Below are 11,248 nucleotides of genomic sequence, written 5' to 3'. Positions count from 1 at the left end.
AATTTAGGTGCCATCGGGAAGTGCGCGGGCCTCTGAAAACCCAGCGCTGCCCCGTAATCAGTCTCGCGCCCCCCCTGGGGGGTTGTGCCCCTCAGTTTGCGCACAGCTCACCTAAAATACCAATTGTATTGCCCTGGTCAGTCAGTCACCCCTGCCCCAGTCAGTCAGTCAGTCACCCCTGCCCCGGTCAGTCAGTCACCCCTGCCCCAGTCAGTCAGTCACCCCTGCCCCGGTCAGTCAGTCACCCCTGCCCCGGTCAGTTAGTCACCCCTGCCCCGGTCAGTCAGTCACCCCTGTCCCGGTCAGTCAGTCACCCCTGCCCCGCTCTCTCTGGTCTCCCCCCGTCTCCCCTCTCTCTGGTCTCCTCCCGTCTCCCCTCTTTCTGGTCTCCCCCGTCTCCCCTCTTTCTGGTCTCCCCCCGTCTCCCCTCTTTCTGGTCTCCCCCGTCTCCCCCCGTCTCCCCTCTTTCTGGTCTCCCCCCGTTTCCCCTCTCTGGTCTCCCCCCTGTCTCCCCTCTCTCTGGTCTCCCCCCTCTCTCTGGTCTCCCCCCTCTCTCTGGTCTCCCCCGTCTTCCCTCTCTCTGGTCTCCCCCCTCTCTCTGGTCTCCTCCCTCTCTCTGGTCTCCCCCGTCTCCCCTCTCTCTGGTCTCCCCCCTCTCTCTGGTCTCCCCTCTCTCTGGTCTCCCCCGTCTCCCCTCTCTCTGGTCTCCCCCGTCTCCCCTCTCTCTGGTCTCCCCTCTCTCTGGTCTCCCCCGTCTCCCCTCTCTCTGGTCTCCCCCCTCTCTCTGGTCTCCCCCCTCTCTCTGGTCTCCACCATCTCCCCTCTCTCTGGTCTCCCCTGTCTCCCCTCTCTCTGGTCTCCCCTCTCTCTGGTCTCCCCCTCTCTGGTCTCCCCTCTCTCTGGTCTCCCCCGTCTCCCCTCTCTCTGGTCTCTTTCTCCCCTCTCTCTTTCTCTCCCCTCTCTTTCTCTCCCCCCTCTGTCTCATTCTCTCTCCTGTCTCTTTCTCTCTCTCCCTCCTCTGTCTCTTTTTCTCTCTCCCTCCGCTGTCTCTTTTTCTCTCTCCCTCCTCTATCTCTTTTTTCTCTCTTTCTCTCTCTCTCTCCCTCTCTCTGTCTGTCTCTCCCTCTCTTCCTCTCTCTCCCTCTCTTCCTCTCTCCCTCTCTCTCTCTCCCCCTCTCTCCCTCTCTCTCTCCCTCTCTCTCTCTCTCTCTCTCTCTCTCTCTCTCTCTCTCTCTCTCTCTCTCTCTCTCTCTCCCTCTCCCTCTCTCTTCCTCTCTCTCTCCCTCTCTCTCCCTCGCTCTCCCTCTCCCTCTCTCTCTCTCTTCCCCTCTCTTCCTCTCTCTCCCTCTCTCTTCCTCTCCCCCCTCTCTTCCTCTCCCTCTCTACCTCTCCCTCCCTCTCTTCCTCTCCCTCTCTTCCTCTCTCTCCCCCTCTCTGTATCTGGATATCTTATTTACCCTATATATCTTAACTGTCCTATACTACACCAAAATAACTTATACTGCTTTCTTCCAGATCTGACTCAAGCTTCACACGGAAGACATCGGAATCCCCCCTAACCCAGAAGACAGGTAGGGAACACATCCCCTCCAACTTATAACATTGCGGGAATGAGGTACCTGGACATTGAGGGACTGCGGATCAGGTAAGATCCCAGGCGGGATTGCTGCTTTAGATATTGTGAAGCAGGGACGTCCAGACACTGGTTAAGGGGTTCAGGAAACTAGCCATTCACCTGTGGCTTTTATTTCTAGATCCGACACTCTCTCTCTCTCTCTGACCTCACTCTCTCTCTCTCTGACCTCACTCTCTCTCTCTCTGACCGCACTCTCTCTCTCTCTGACCTCACTCTCTCTCTGACCTCACTCTCTCTCTCTGACCTCACTCTCTCTCTCTGACCTCCCTCTCTCTCTCTGACCTCCCTCTCTCTCTCAGACACACACACACTCACTCTGTCAGACACACACACACACACACACACACACACACACACACACACACACACACACACACACACACACACACACACACACACACACACTCTCACAGAGACAGACACTCTCACAGTGACAGACACTCTCTCTCACAGACTGGCACTCTCTCTCACAGACAGACACTCTCTCTCACAGACAGACACTCTCTCTCACAGACAGACACTCTCTCTCACAGACAGACACTCTCTCTCACAGACAGATACTCTCTCTCACAGACAGACACTCTCTCTCACAGACAGACACTCTCTCTCACAGACAGACACTCTCTCTCACAGACAGACACTCTCTCTCACAGACAGACACTCTCTCTCACAGACAGACACTCTCTCTCACAGACAGACACTCTCTCTCACAGACAGACACACTCTCTCAGACACACTCTCTCTCTCAGACACACTCTCTCTCTCAGACACACTCTCTCTCTCAGACACACTCTCTCTCTCAGACACACTCTCTCTCTCAGACACACTCTCTCTCACTCTCTCAGACACACACTCTCTCACTCTCTCAGACACACACTCTCTCACTCTCTCAGACACACTCTCTCACTCTCTCAGACACACTCTCTCTCACTCTCTCAGACACACTCTCTCAGACACACTCTCTCTCTGACACACTCACTCACTCACTCTCTCTCTGACACACTCTCTCTCGCTCTCTGACACACTCTCTCTCACTCTCTGACACACTCTCTCTCTCTGACCTCACTCTCTCTCTGACCTCCCTCTCTCTCTCAGACACACACACACACACACACACACACACACACACACACACACACACACACACACACACACACACACACACACACACACACACACACACACACACACACACACACACGTAACAAGGACTAATTGTAGTATAATGTAATAAATACATTTGTCAAAAACGAATGTTGTTCTGACTAGGAATTTATTAAATGTATTTTATTTATATATTTTATTTTAAAGCGGGGTTGGGGGCGGGATTGGGGGCGGGACTAGGGGCGGGTTGGGGGCGGGACTAGGTGGCGAGTAGATTTTTTGGTTGGGCGAGTAGATTTTTGGGTGATTTGTCGAACACTGTGTATATATTTAGATATATAGATATATATATATAGATTACAAACATTATATGTCACTCTCATAACCCATTTACAAATATGGCTATGTCCCTATTTTAGCAGCTCTGTATTAGACACTACATGGAATATATTGAATTTAGAGCAGGACCTAAAGTTATGTTAGCTATGTTTAGCTTTATTAATTCTAGATGAATATTCTATATGATTTTGTCTCTCTCTAGATTGGTTGCCTATCTCCATGGATCTCTCTGTGACGATGGGGGGGATTTGGCCTGGGATTTAAGGGGTTACAACCCCATTTGGCCACCCTCTACTCTCATCAGGGAAGCAAGGGGTTAACTGGACTGATGTCCAGTAATGTGTTTTGCCTTGCTTCAATATCCAAATGTGTATAAATGTATTGTTTCTGGGCCAGTGTCTGCACCACAGACACACTGGGGATAAGGGGTTAATGAGCTACAGTTTCAGAAAATACAAATGTGGTGTGTCTTTTCAGAAAAATCTGGGCTTCAACAGGCTTGATTGAAGTTGGGTGTGAAAAGGTGTGAAAAGGTATAGAGGGGGTTTGGTGTATGTTAGCATATATTGCTAGAGACAGCTAGACCCAGGCTGGGGCATTGGGTGTGAAATATAGCACCAGGTGACAAATGTTCACTACACAGGGGTCCCTGCTTCAAAGAGATTTATTGATTGGGGCCAGGGGTGCGGTTACCCAAGGAGAGATCAGAATGAGTGACCTTATTAAATATAAGAATATTATGAGATGTCCTCGGCTGAACATGCTAAGAGTTACATATGTGTATTCGTGGGACCAAGCCCCAACTAACAAATACAGACACCTGAGGTTTAGCCGGTTCGAAGAGACAGATATTAATATCCCTCTTAATTTTAATATTACACTGTAATATTTAGTCTCGTTGGGAGCGTCATGCGTGCCGGAATGTATTAATATTTCTCGCGTGCCAGTAGGTACTACTGAACTGAAGTTATGAAGTTATTTAGATAGGAAAAGCAGTTTGTAAACGTCCTTGGGTGGGAGGAGTTTTACTCTGAGGAAAACTGTAAACTTCACCACTGATTTATGAGAGGAGCTGGGTTTAGGTTGTGTTCAATGGGAAATAATTGTATATAAGAACCAGTCTCAGCCTATGGCTATTGTCTTTCATGTCTTTCGTGTCTTGATGATCATGAAGACTGCTGTATGAACTGCCAGTCCAGATATGACTGTTTCATCATTTCCATCTTAAGTAAGTGTCCATATTTTGCCTGTTATTTGTATATCTTGTGTGTTCACCTTTATCAAGGAATAAATTATATTTTATCATATCTAAGTCTCGTCCCAGTTCAACCCAGTTATATATATATATTTTTTGTGTATTATTAATAGCCTGCAACAAAGCTCCCGTCACACTCTCCTTGTCACTGTTTACCTATAATATATGATCCTAATGTAGCCCTCTTTCCCCCTTAGTGTAAAGAGTCTACTGGTGCTGGAATTACATGTTGGCTCACGGAGATCCCAAGCCTCTGCCACGGGGAGCCCGGAGTGATATAACAAACACAATAACGGTGCAGCGCCTCCACCTGAGTGGAATCCCAGCATAGTGGGAGGAGCCCCTCACAGGAACCTCAATACTTATACACCCACACGGTGTATATATATATATATATATATATATATATATATATATATATATATATATATATATATATATATATATATATATATATATATATATATATATAGACAATGTAACCCAATGGGAAACAAAAACAGCACTCAAGGTAATAATGCAAAAAACAAATATATTAAAGAAAAGCAGGCACAAAAATTCCAACGTTTCGGTCCTGTATAGGACCTTCCTCAGGGGTGTGCTGGAGAATACTGTCCATGGAAAACATTTATACCCTCCACCAACCTGTGCAGACAATTAGAAGCAGCTGTTTAGAATTAAAAAAAAAAGATCCTGTGGCCGCCGGGAGCTCCGTCTTCCGTCATACATGAAGGGTATAAATGTTTTCCATGGGCAGTGTTCTCCAGCATTATCTATTGAACACTATAGAACATGCACGTACCCTATTCAAGCCAGTGAAGTTCCTGCTGATACTATTCTCTCTCTCTCTCTCTCTATATATATATATAAAAAAGCTTTACTTAAGAACATGCATGTTAACGATAATGCGCTGTTGCAGGGTACATGCAACTACACACGCGGGTTTCTTGACAAGGCTTATTTATTTAGCCTTAAAAGATATACAGCACACAAAAACAAAAATAGCTTTTCATCCGCAAACAAAAGAAAAAATGGCTTTTTCTTCAGCAGACAAAACAAAACAGTTTCTCTTTAGCAGACAGTGTAAAAATCAGGCAGCTACCCTTTTCTGTGCGGGAGACAGACAGTTCATAATTCATGTACTTTGCTAACAGACCTTGTATCAGTAATCTCTTCAGTAGCTTACTCCTCTCTCCTCAATAGCCAGCCCCATGTGTCTACAGCCTGGGGTTTTAACATACCTTGATTAGGCAGCTGGGATCCAACTAATTGTCCTGAGGTTCCCAGCTGAAGTTAACCTAGTCACTGCTGCACTGCAGACTAGACATAGGTCTGCCAGGCATATAGCTGGTGGCTTTTATTGACCCTGTCACATTCCTCCCCTGTTAGTGTGTGGCTGTGGCTACGCACGGCTGAAGCCCGACCATCCACCCCTTCTCTAGAAAAGAAGTCAGCATTTGCGTTCTCTTTTCCCGGCCTGTGCTGAATCTCAAATGAGAAGGGTTTAGAGGGCCATATACCACCTAGTCAATCTAGCATTGGAATCCTTCATACTATTTAACCACTTCAGTGGAGCATGGTCCGTCACCAAAGTAAAATGGACTCCTGCCAGGTAATGCCTCAAAGCCTCAATTGCCCACTTTACTGCGAGGCACTCCTTCTCAATCACTGAGTAGTTTTTTTCCCTCGGGAATAATTTCCTAATCAGGAAAAGGATAGGGTGTTCAACTCCCTCAAACTGTTGTGACAACACTGCCCCTAGCCCTATCTCTGATGCATCTGTTTGCACTATAAAGGGCTGTTGAAGTCCGGGTTTCTAAGGATTGGACCCTCTGATAGACACCTTTTTATGTCCTCAAAGGCTCTCTGACAATCCCTTGACCATACCACTTGGGTAGGGGCACACTTTTTTGTGAGGTCCGTTAAAGGGGTTGCCACTTCCGAATAGTTGGGGATGAACCGCCGGTAGTACCCTGCTAAACCCAGCAGAGAGCGTACCTGCGTTTTTGTTTGGGGGGTCAGAACTTCTTTCAGGGCAACTACCTTGTCGGCAAGTATTTGGTTTCCGCCTTACCCAAGGCAAATTTCTTAGGGTTGGCTGTGAGCCCTGGCTCTCTTAGAGATTTGAGGACCGCTTTCAGCCTATTTAGATGGGCCCGCCAGTGTTTACTATAAATGACAATGTCATCTAGGTAGGCTGCGGCATAAGACCTATGGGGCCTCAGTACCTTATCCATGAGTCTCTGAAATGTGGCTGGGGCTCCATGCCGTCCACATGGCATTGTCACAAACTGGTATAAACCCATGGGAGTGGCAAAGGCTGTTTTGCATTTGGACTTTTCCTCTAAGGGTATTTGCAAGTATCCTTTTGTCAAGTCCAGCGTGGATATATATTCCACGTTACCAAGGGCGTCAATTAATTCATCCACCCTTGGCATCGGATATGCGTCAAACTTGGATACCGCATTGACCTTTCGGAGGTCCACACAAAATCTTACCTTCCCATCGGGTTTAGGGACCATAACTAGTGGACTACACCACTCACTGCATGATTCCTCAATCACTCCTACAGTAAGTGTAACATTTCTTGTACCTCCTTCTCTACCAGAGCCCTACGACTTTCAGGCAAGCTATAAGGACGGGAACGTACTTTTACCCCAGGTGCTGTCTCGATCGCATGGAAAATTAAGTTAGTTCGTCCTGGTAAATCAGAAAAAACATCATGGAATTGTGTAATTATTGCTAACAAGTCCCCTTTTTGTTCAGAGGACAACTGTTTGCCCATTTGGATTTTATCGTCACTCACGATGTTCTCCCGTGAAGGCTGAGGACCCAAGTCCGTTTCCTCCTCCACCGGGTGGATGAATAGAGACCGCTGCACCTTCCAGGGTTTCAGCAAGTTCACATGGTAAATTTGTTTACCCTTCCTGGACCTTGGTTGAGTGATCTCGTAATCCACATCACCCGTACAGCGGAGTACTTCGAATGGGCCCTGCCATTTGGCCAGGAGTTTACTCTCGCAACTGGGTAACAATAACATCACTTGGTCTCCCGGGTGAAACACTCTCATGTGAGCATTCTGATTGTAATGTCTCTCCTGACTGTCCTGGGCTGATCTAAGATTCTCCCTAGCAAAATGGCCGACCACATCTAGGCGCTTCCTAAGGTCTAGTACATATTGCAGGGTATTCTTAGAAGGGGACCGCTGTTCCTCCCAGGACTCCTTTAGGAGGTCTAGGATACCCCGGGGTTGGCGGCCATAGAGCAATTCAAATGGAGAGAATCCCGTGGAGGCCTGGGGAACTTCCCGCACTGCAAACAGCAGAAAAGGGAGAAGTTCATCCCAGGCTCTCTTCTCTGAATCTACAAATTTCCTCAGCATCCCTTTTAGAGTTCGGTTAAATCTTTCCACCAATCCGTCAGTCTGTGGATGGTAGACTGATGTCCGAACAGACTTGACCTCTAGTAACTTTAAGACATCCTGCATCAGTTTAGCCATGCAATTTGTACCTTGGTCTGTCAACATAACCTGGGGAAGACCAACCCGTGAGAACAGTTCCAACAACTTGTTGGCTACTTGCTTCGCTGTTGCTGTTCTCAGGGGGAACACCTCAGGATATCTTGTTGCATAAACAACTATTACAAGGATAAACCTATGTCCTTTCGCAGAAGGTTCTAGAGGTCCTACCAAGTCTACCCCAATCCTCTCAAAGGGAACGGACACCAAGGGTAGAGGAACCAAAGGGGCTGGTTTTTGTCCTTTTGGACTAGTTAGCTGGCACTCCGGACATGCCGCACATTGCTTAGCAATATCACTATGAATCCCTGGCCAATAGAATCGGGATGAAATACGGTCCAATGTTTTATCTCTGCCCAGGTGACCACCCCAAGGGACAGTATGGGCTAGAGTGAACACAGATTTAACAAATGCCTTGGGAACCAATATCTGTCTGGTGACCTCCCCTGTTTGTGTCTGCCTATTCACCCTATACAGGATATCATTTGATAGCTTAAAATGGGGGAATACTATCACCCCCTGTGCATTTAAAATCTGCTCATCAATTTTCACCACCTTGTCATACTGTCTAGCAAGGACTAGGTCTTCTCTTTGCTTCTGGCGAAAGTCAGGGAGGTACAGGTCTGGTAAAACTCCAGGCCCATATTCCCCACCCTCTGGCCATCCCAAGCCATCACTTGTGACCTCTGACTACTAGAATGGTCACCTTGAGACCCAGATTTTTGCAACCAGTCCTGTTTGTCAGAGCGTCTTTGCTTCCGAGTCTTTTGAACCCACTGTCTACTGGGAAAAAGGTCTGCCGAGAAGGGGAACAGTTTGCCAGGGTTCTCCTGAGCCCTAGAAGGAGGCTCCTCCTGAAAGACTGGGGCCATTAGGTCCGAAAAGAAAGGCCAGTCCCGACCGAGCACAATGGGGGCAGGGAGCCAAGGAGCGACTCCTACTTCGAGGTAAGCCTCCTGAGCTTTTACCTGTAGCTGGATTTTGGCCGTCGGATAGCGTTTTACATCGCCGTGTATACATTGTATACTCAATGGGGAGTCAAAAGAACACACGTTAGGTGGTAACAGTTACTGGAGGACCAGAGTTTTCCCAGAGCCCAAATCTACAAGGGCCTGGACGGTTTTTCCCCCAATCAGGCTGGAAATAGCCAGGGCTTGTAATTTTCTCCAGTAAAGGCCAAGGCGACTGTCCTGCTGAATGAACAATCTATCTGTGGACAGTCCACATACTGTGGCCTTGTTCTCCGCAGTCGGAACATGGAGAGGGTTCCCTCGCAGGAGGGGGCTGTGGATAGCGCTCCGCTGGACCGGATATTTTAGACCAGGCATCTGGTGGGTCCTGTGGGCGACGTCCTCGGAAGTTCCTCTCATTTTGTGACGAGCCGACATCCGGAAGGAGATGAGGGTCTCGGCGGGGACCAGCATTTGTACTCCGTCCTTGCTGGAAAGACTGCTCCTTCCGTTGGACTTGGCGGTTGCGTATGGACGGGCCGTAGGTTCCCCGTTGATCCGACCTCCATCTTTGGGCATCCGCAAGTGCCGGTGGAGTCGGGTCCAGGACACTCGCCTGCTGCTCAGCCCCAAGGAAGTTCTCCACGAGTCGGACCTCCAAAGCTAGGGTTTCAGCAGCGTGGCGTTTTACCCACGAGCGTGCGGAAGGGGGTATTATTTGTAGAAATTGTTCCAAAACTACCTGCTCAAGAATTGCCTCCTTAGTGCACTCCTCGGGTTGTATCCAGCGCGTACACAAGTCCAATAATCGCTGAGCGAGGACCCGGGGTCTCATCCTAGCGGTGTACTTCATGTTCCGGAACTGCTACCGGTAGGTCTCTGGGGTCAGACCTAAGCGATCCAGTATGGCGGCTTTCACTTGTCGGTAGTCCATTGCCTGATCTGCTGGGAGACCCTGATATGAGGCCTGGGCTTCTCCTATGAGGAGCGGGGCCAAAGCAGTTGCCCAGCGATCTGCAGCCCAGCCCTGAGCTTCGGCAACTCTTTCAAATGTCAGTAAAAAAGCCTCTGGATCCTCGTTCGGCGCCATTTTCCTCAGGAGTATAGGGGGTCTGTTTGCAAGTTCTGGACTGGCAGACCCTTGGGAATGGGTCAGCAGCTTGGCAATCCGCTCATCTTGTGCTGCCTGTAGTCTTTCATCTCTCTCCGCTTGCAGCCGGGCCTGCTCCTGCATTAACTGTCCCTGCTGTCTGGTCTGCTCGCACAGAAACTCTTTCAAAATTTCTTCCATTCTTGTGTGTGTGTGTGGCCCTTTAACTGCAGGAGCCTTTTGAAAATCCCAGGACTTCTGAACACCATATGTTGCAGGGTACATGCAACTACACACGCGGGTTTCTTGACAAGGCTTATTTATTTAGCCTTAAAAGATATACAGCACTAAAAACAAAAATAGCTTTTCATCAGCAAACAAAGGAAAAAATGGCTTTTTCTTCAGCAGACAAAACAAAACAGTTTCTCTTTAGCAGACAGTGTAAAAATAAGGCAGCTACCCTTTTCAATGCAGGAGACAGACAGTTCATAATTCATGTACTTTGCTAACAGACCTTGTATCAGTAATCTCTTCAGTAGCTTACTCCTCTCTCCTCAATAGCCAGCCCCATGTGTCTACAGCCTGGGGTTTTAACACACCCCTATTAGGCAGCTGGGATCCAACTAATTGTCCTGAGGTTCCCAGCTGAAGTTAACCTAGTCAGTGCTGCACTGCAGACTAGACATAGGTCTGCCAGGCATATAGCTGGTGGCTTTTATTTACCCTGTCACATGCGCACATAACAACACTACTGGTTACAGCTACCCCTTCGCCTCGCAGGGCCTTATTCCCACCACCGTGTAACCCACACCATGTCCACCGTACCTGAGGGGCCATCGAGCACTCAACCACCCTGGTCTCTACAAGGATAACAGCACCACCCTTGTATGTGGTCAGCGATGCCACACTGTGTGTATTCTGTTGGTGCACTTTAGATATAGGTACCTGCCGGGTGCTCCAGCACCTGGGCGCGCTGAGTAGACACCAGGAAGGGTCCGCCGATCCAGTGATGTCCTCTGCGACGAGTCCACCTCCACGTGGGGTGGTATCCCGCTGGAGTATCCCACACGAAGACAGTCTCTACTCCTTGCAGGGTGATCTGGTTCCAGACCACAATAGTCAGGGCCGCGCAGCTTGCAACAGTGTCCCTGACATCAAATAGCTAATGGGCAGGGTCCCTATCTAAGGGTCTGTCCCTGTAGCAGCTACAATTTTAATGCATGAGTCGGGGCCGAACTGGGGCCTAGGGGGAATCTGGCCTAGTGTAGAGGGTCACAGACCCCTGCACATACCTCCTACCCTGTCCTTGTCCCAGCACCGACTGACTTGGCTGCAGCACACGAAAAGTATCTATTCC

The sequence above is a fragment of the Ascaphus truei genome, chromosome 16 (genome assembly GCF_040206685.1).
Source record: "Ascaphus truei isolate aAscTru1 chromosome 16, aAscTru1.hap1, whole genome shotgun sequence".
Lineage (NCBI taxonomy): Eukaryota > Metazoa > Chordata > Amphibia > Anura > Ascaphidae > Ascaphus > Ascaphus truei.
Note: the sequence above shows the minus strand (reverse complement) of the source record.